The sequence below is a fragment of the Lagenorhynchus albirostris genome, chromosome 3 (assembly GCF_949774975.1).
Source record: "Lagenorhynchus albirostris chromosome 3, mLagAlb1.1, whole genome shotgun sequence".
Classification (NCBI taxonomy): Eukaryota; Metazoa; Chordata; class Mammalia; order Artiodactyla; family Delphinidae; genus Lagenorhynchus; species Lagenorhynchus albirostris.
Window position 1 is genome coordinate 152,233,762 of NC_083097.1, and position 7,289 is coordinate 152,241,050.

The following is a 7,289-nucleotide window of genomic DNA, read 5'->3' on the forward strand; positions in this document are numbered from 1 at the left end:
GCCTCTCCCATTGCGGAGCACAGGCTCCGGACGCGCAGGCTCAGCGGCCATGGCTCATGGGCCCAGCCGCTCCGCGGCATGTGGGATCCTCCCAGACCAGGGCACGAACCCGTGTCCCCTGCATCGGCAGGCGGACTCTCAACCACTGCGCCACCAGGGAAGCCCTGAGAACCACTTTTTAAAGAGGCATTCCGTGTTCATGGTTTAAATAATTGAAACAAAAACTTCAATGGCACAAAAAGTTTTCAATGAAAAACTACCCCCTTGTACCTACTCTCTCTCTCTGCTCCCCAGGGAAAACTGCCCCCATTTTCCAAGTCGTCTTGCATTGCCCCCCTTCCCCTGCCCATGTTCATGTAGCCCTTGATCCAGGTTAGCGGTTACTGTCCTTGCCCTCCCAACTCCCACTCAGGGCAGCACCAGGCAGAAGTGAGGCAAAGTAAAGAGTTGAACAAAGGGAGGGATGGAGGAGACCCACTCTCAGGTACAGACACACTCAGGTGTGCGCTGCCACTGCCCGCCCCTTCCCACACTCCGGAACCCTAACTGGGAGCCCCCCTCCTACCCTGCCACCTGCTGTTGGATTTAGCCTAATCCCAGAGTATGTGTGTGAGGCAGCTGCAGCTCTCTCTGGGGGGAGAGGGCCCCCCTCCAGAGGAAATCTCCTTTTATTCTCTTGCTACCGAAATCTGACCTTCATCGGCACCTGGGCCCCAAGGCTGGGGCCTGTCCGCAAGAAGTGGCTAAGGAGATGGCGTGAAATTGCCAACAGCTGAACTCACCCTGCCTCTCCCTGCTTCCTCTCCTACCCAGTCGCAGCTCACATGCCACAGCACCAGCCCCTTCCAGGCCCCCTAGTGCCAACCTCATGTTCTTGTGCTGGTACTTGGGGCCCAGCCTGACCTGGCCCTACTGATCGCACCCGCTGACCCTGCAGCATATGGCTGTGGGCTTCTCGCAGCTTTTGAACCTCCAGACCATCCTTGTTCCCCTCAGGGCTTGGCTCAGCTATCACCTCCTCCAGGAAGCCCACGCTAATCTCACAGCACTGCCTAGGCATTCTGCCTCTATGCACAACTGGAATGACCCATTTATGGCTCTCTCTGTCTCACTCAGGGCAGGGGCCTCATGGGCTCCCCCTTTAAGTCAGGTCCAGTGCAGGGCAGGCCCACAAAGTTTTCTCAAACGACTGAATGACCTGGTAAGGGCGATGATAAGGCTCCTGGTCAGGGAGGTCCTTTCCTTTAACAGCTGAGACCCCTAGGAAATCAGGTCCCAGGAGAGGAGGGTTGGCTCAAAAGGCTGAGATGGCCAGACCCATATTGGACAGCACAGCTCTACAACCTTGTAAAAGGGGTAGCCCATGGATCCTGGGGGACTGAGATTATTGTAATTGCTGGGGGACCCACTGCATGTGCTGAGGAAGGCTTCACCTCACATAGCTGAGCTTCTGCCTCTATGGTGTGGCCCCTTCCAAGCCACCCCCTGAAGGCAGACAGGCTAGAAATAAATGATGGATAACATGGAATTCTCTAGAGCAGCACTGTTCAGGAGAACCGTCTGCAGTGATGGAAATATCCTCTATCTGTACTGTCCAATATGGTAGCCACTGGCCATGCATGGCTATTGAGCACTTGAAATGTGGCTTGTGTGACTGAGGGATTATTTTATTGTAATTAATTTAAATATAAGTTTAAGGAGCTGTGTATTGACAGGACAGCTCTAGAGCCTTCACAAAGGGGCTCTAAGTGTTCTGATGGGGAATTTGCTCTGCGTTACACTACTGAGGGGAAAATTCAAGATGAAGCAGCACATGCGTGTCCCTGTGAAACATGTACCTGCAGTTGTAGGGATGCAATCGCTTGGGAAGGGTGGGCAGGTGGTCACCATGGCTGCTTCTGGGGAGGGGAACTAGGTGGCTGGGGTCAAGAAGGGAGGAGACCTTTGTTTCTTTTGATTTTTGTACCTGATACGTGTATTATTTATCTACAAAAATTGAAATTTTTTTGAAAAAAAAAAGAGGTAATTCCCTGGCAGTCCTGTGGTTAGGATTCTGTGCTTTCACTGCTGTGGGCCCAGTTTCGATCCCTGGTTGGGGAACTAAGATCCTGCAAGTTGCACGGCGTAGCTAATTAAAAGAAAAGAAAAGAAAAAATACCAGAGAAGAAAAGTATCCCCTCTGAGTACACACCAGTTTCCAAGGCTGCCTGGCCCAAACCTCAGGCTGCCCCAGAGCCAGTTTCAGAGTTTCCAGGGCCCAGCACCCTCCTACACAGCCACACTCTCCTCCTGCCACTTCACATACCAGCCCAGGCTGAACCCAGGCCCATGGGACGAAGCCTGAACTGACCCCTGCCCACTCCCCAAACTCCTCGCATACCCCTCCCCCATCGATTCTCCACCTCCAGTGACCTTCTTTCTGTTTTTCCACCACCCCAAGTTCATGAGAATCTCCGGGCCTTTTACTTGCGGGTCTCTGCTTGGAATGCTAGTCCACTGGTGTTTCTGGCTAGCTGTCAGAACAAAGGTCATCAGGACTTCCCTGGTGGTCCAGTGGTAAAGAATCCGCCTTCCAATGCAGGGGACGCGGGTTTGATCCCTGGTCAGGAAACTAAGATCTCACATGCCATGGGGCAACTAAGCCTGCTCACCACAACTACTGAGCTCTTGAGCCTCAACTGGAGAGCCTGTGTGCCACAGCTACAGAGCCCACATGCCCTGGAGCCTGTGCACTACAGCTAAAGAAGAGAAAACCTGCATGCCACAACTAGAGAGTAGCCTGCATGCCTCAACGAAGAGCTTGCACACCGCAACGAAATATTCCACATGCCTCATCGAAGATCCTGCGTGCCGCAACTAAGACCCGACACAGCCAAAAATAAATAAATAATAAACAATTTTTTTTAAAAAAGTCAAACACAAAAAAGTGATATAGGGCTTCCCTGGTGGCGCAGTGGTTGAGAATCCGCCTGCCAATGCAGGGGACACGGGTTCGAGCCCCGGTCCGGGAAGATCCCACATGCTGCAGAGCAACTAAGCCCGTGCACCACAACTACGGAGCCTGCGCTCTAGAGCCTGAGAGCCACAACTACTGAGCCCGCGTGCCGCAGCTACTGAAGCTTGCGTGCCTAGAGCTCGTGCTTCGCAACAAGAGAAGCCACCGCAGTGAGAAGCCCGTACACTGCAACGAAGAGTAGCCCGGCTCGCCTCAACCAGAGGAAGCCCACGTGCAGCAACAAAGACCCAATGTAGCCAAAAATAAATAAAATAAAAATAAATATTTTTAAAAGTGATATAAATTATTAAAGAAAAAAAGAATGAAAGTCATCTCCTAAGAGTGGACTCTCCTGACCGCTCTGGCCAAAGTACCCCCCCCCGTTATTCCATATTTTAGCCCCTTGTTTGTCTTCTTCTGTAATTATCTTATTTGCTCACTCTTTACTGGTTGCCACCTCACTAGAAGGCGGGCTCTGAGAAGCCGAGGGACTGTCCCATTCACAGTTGTACCTGAATGTCGACAACGGGGCCTGGCGCATGGTAAGTGCTCCCTAAATGTTCACAGAATGAATACGTGTTGAATGAATTTCTCAGATTCAAAATTTAAATTCCAGGCTGGTGAGCTGATCTCAAAGAGGCTTCCCAGCCCCTTTAGGAGCTAAGACAGTGCCCCCCAAAATACACACATAGTCTTGGACCACAGTGATGAGCCCTACAGTGTCCACCGAGGGATGGTCGACCCTCCTCTCACCCTCTGATGTGGGGCTGGGAACCCCAAGAGGGCTCAGGACCATCACTGCCCTTACAGCACCTAGGCGCCTACAGGGTGTCTGCCTATAAGCCAGCATTCTCCCACACTGTGTCAGGACAGCATGGGGCACCTAAGAACGGCCTACAAATCCACAAGGAAAAGACACCTCAAAATACTACAGGGACTACCCAGGTGGTCCAGAGGTTAAGACTCTGTGCTTCCACTGACCGGGTTCGATCCCTGGTCAGAGAACTAAGATCCCAGCAGCTGCACGGTGTGGCCAAAAATTTAAAAAAAATTTTATGGTGAGGGTATGATGAGGTGATTGAATGACAAGGAAATCAGAGGTTAGCAAGCTTATGAAGAGACCCTGAAACTCAAGAATTATGCAAGAGATGCTCTCCTTTTTCACTTATCAGACTGGTAAAAGTTAGCAAGCTAGAGAATGCCAGGTGTTGACAGGGATATGGGGGGCCCACCTGGACTGTGGGTGCAGCTATCCCAGAGCCACCTGGGAGCTTTCAGCTAATTATATAAACGAATGTTCTATGATCTAGCAATTTTTCCCTGAATATATACCACCCCCTTTCCCAAATCCTCACACGGGACCACATGGGGAAGTTTGGAGGAGGGGTTGGAGGCAATCTGGAATCCATCACTGGGAGATGGATGGACTACATGTGCAGAAGACCCAGTGGATGCGCAGCCATGTGAAGGGACCTCAGAAGCCTAGTGCTGAGTGGAAAGGGTAAGAAATGTAGTGAGCTCAAAAGCATAAAGCCATTTGCACAAAAGAAATGATGACACAGAGAACACACATGTTATAAGAACACACACAAAACCATTAGCAAGGCTGCCTGGGGCGCAGGGAGATAAGAGTGGGGAATGAGGCCCAAAGGGAATTGAAAAGCAAACAAAGGAATGAAGCCCCGAAATGAAGCCCAGGAGCAATGTACACCCAGGGCAGGGGTCAGTGATGCTTCCCAGAGGAGGTGACGTGGGTGACCAAGCTGAAGAAGAAACCACAGAAGAGGGCTGGGAGGCACAGTAAATCAACAAACATTTATTGAGCACCTACTATATACCAGGTGCCATTCTAGTCAGTGGTTATACCCTGTGATGAAGACAAGCCCCTGCCCTGAGGAGCTGGAAATCTAGAGGTGGGGACAGACATTAAATAAACACCCGTGGGCTTCCCTGGTGGCACAGTGGTTGAGAGTCCGCCTGCCGATGCAGGGGACACGGGTTCGTGCCCTGGTCCGGGAAGATCCCACATGCCGCGGAGTGGCTAGGCCCGTGAGCCATGGCGGCTGAGCCTGTGTGTCCAGAGCCTGTGCTCTGCAACGGAAGAGGCCACAACAGTGAGAGGCCCGCGTACCGAAAAAAACAAAAAAAAAACACCCAGGAAAGCGTTGACTATAATTAACACAGACTCTGAAGATCGATTGGCTGCAGCTGTGAATGTCTACCATGGGGACTGATCCTGGTCCGACCCAGGGAAGGGCTCCATTAGGAAGTGATATGTGAGTTGAGGGAGGGGAGCATTTGGCCTTGTGATGACTGTACGGAAAAGCATTCCAGGCAGAGGGAACTGTCTGCACAGAGGTTTGGAGGCAGGCAGGAGTGGGGAGAATCTGAGCCACTCCAGTTCAGCCAGGGGACAGAGCACAGACAGAGTGAGGGAGGACATGCTGCCGGATGAGGCTACACCACAGAGTGCCTTGCAGGCTTCGGATTTCACTCCCAGAGGAGTGTAGAGACCAGAGAGTGAGGGGCTGCTAGCGCAGATGTGGGGAGATGGGCGAGTGGACTTTTTTAGTTCCTGGTTAGAGCTGGAAACTGGGACAGCACCCCCAAAGGACACACGTGGTCTCCCAAGGTGACGGAAGTAATGAGTCCCAGAGCATCCACAGAGGGACTGTCCATTTCCCCTCCCATCCTCTGGCCTGGGACCAGCACCATCCTGCACAGCCACATTGCAGGCCCCCATGGCGGCCAGGCGATGGAAAGAAGTGGAAATTGAAGAATGTCTTTAGAATAAGAGGGCTTGCTAACGGTGGCAGGGGGGAGAGGAAGGTGGTCAAGAACTTGGAGGTTCTTGGGCAATGGCCAGGAGCTGGGTGAACAGGCTGGGTCCCTGTGAGTGTTTCAGGGGCCTGACAATGGGCTGCATGGAGGAGGGTGAGGCACACAATGGTGAAAATCTAAGTCAGACTAATGTAACCTGCTTCACCCTGAAAAAAATCAAACGGGAGCCAGTACCACCCCAACTCTCCCGTCCTGTGACTTGCATCCCAACCACCCCTTGGGCCCTTGGCCTCCTCCTCTCCTTTCCTCACTCACCTCTTCTTTCCTCTTTGGTCTCTGCACCCTGGGAGGGGTCTCCAGAGCAGGGAACAGGGTGGAGGGGACACGCTGTGGTGATGGTGCCACCTCCTGGAGGCCACAAGAAGTGTAGCATCCCACTTCAGCCTCGTGTTCGGTGTGGCTGGGACCTTGGGCTGTACCCATAGAGGTTTCAGGTGGGAATCCTGTGAAGAGATGACTTTCCTTGCTGGTGATCACGTCATTCCTGGAGGACTGTTCAGTTCTGGGTGCTCCATTTTTCAGAGCGGTGCTGATATGCCCTCTCTACCCTACCCAGGGGAACCGCCGTAACCGCCCCTGCTCAAAACCCTCCCACTGCCCTCGGAACTGGGGTAAGGATTTGACCCTGGCCTTAGGCATGCCTTGTTCCTATTAGCTTCAATCCCTACCTGTTCCCCTCCCCCAACACATGCAGCTCCATCCCTTTACACAGGTTTGTTCTCTCTTCCCTACCGGTTTTCCAAACTCTACTCCTCTTTCAGGTCTCAAACTCTCCATTCCTCTCCCCACCCACTAGAACTTCCAGCACCTCCACATTAACTACGCAAAGAGAGGAGGGAAGAGTGTTTCAGTCTATGGGAACAGCATTTGCAAAGGTCTAAGGTGGCTTCAAGGAGATGGGAAGGGCCAGAGACCAGAGAAGGTGACAGAGCTGGTAGGGCTATAGCAACTGACCACACATGGCTCACGGGCAGTGGTGAGGGGCTGAGTCCCCAGCGAGCAGTGGGAGGACAAGATCTTCAGCAGCAAAGGACATGATCAGATGTGTGTTTGGAAAGGTCAACACGAGGTTGCCCAGTGAGAAAGGCACTGGAAAGGCTAGAGTGGGTGTTAGGAGAACAGGTAGGGGCTACATAGGTGATAGCTGATGGGAGCTTGGTCCCCTGAGCCCCTACTTTTTGCTGGCCGGGTCCTGAGCTGGGGCTCCCAGTCATTGATTCCAGCCTCCCTAATGGGACCCCGACTTACCCCAGTTGTGTTCCATACCAGCTCTGACTGCCAGCTGTGATACCCTCCCCACTTCTCATCCCTGGTGTTATGTCCCCAAACACTGCCTGTCCCCTGGAGCCAGCACCTGTGCCTTGTGGGGGCTGCCATCTCATTTAGAGGAAGACAGGATGCTTGAGCTCAAAGTTGGGGAGTCAGTAGTGAGCAACAGAGGTGGGATTTGAAG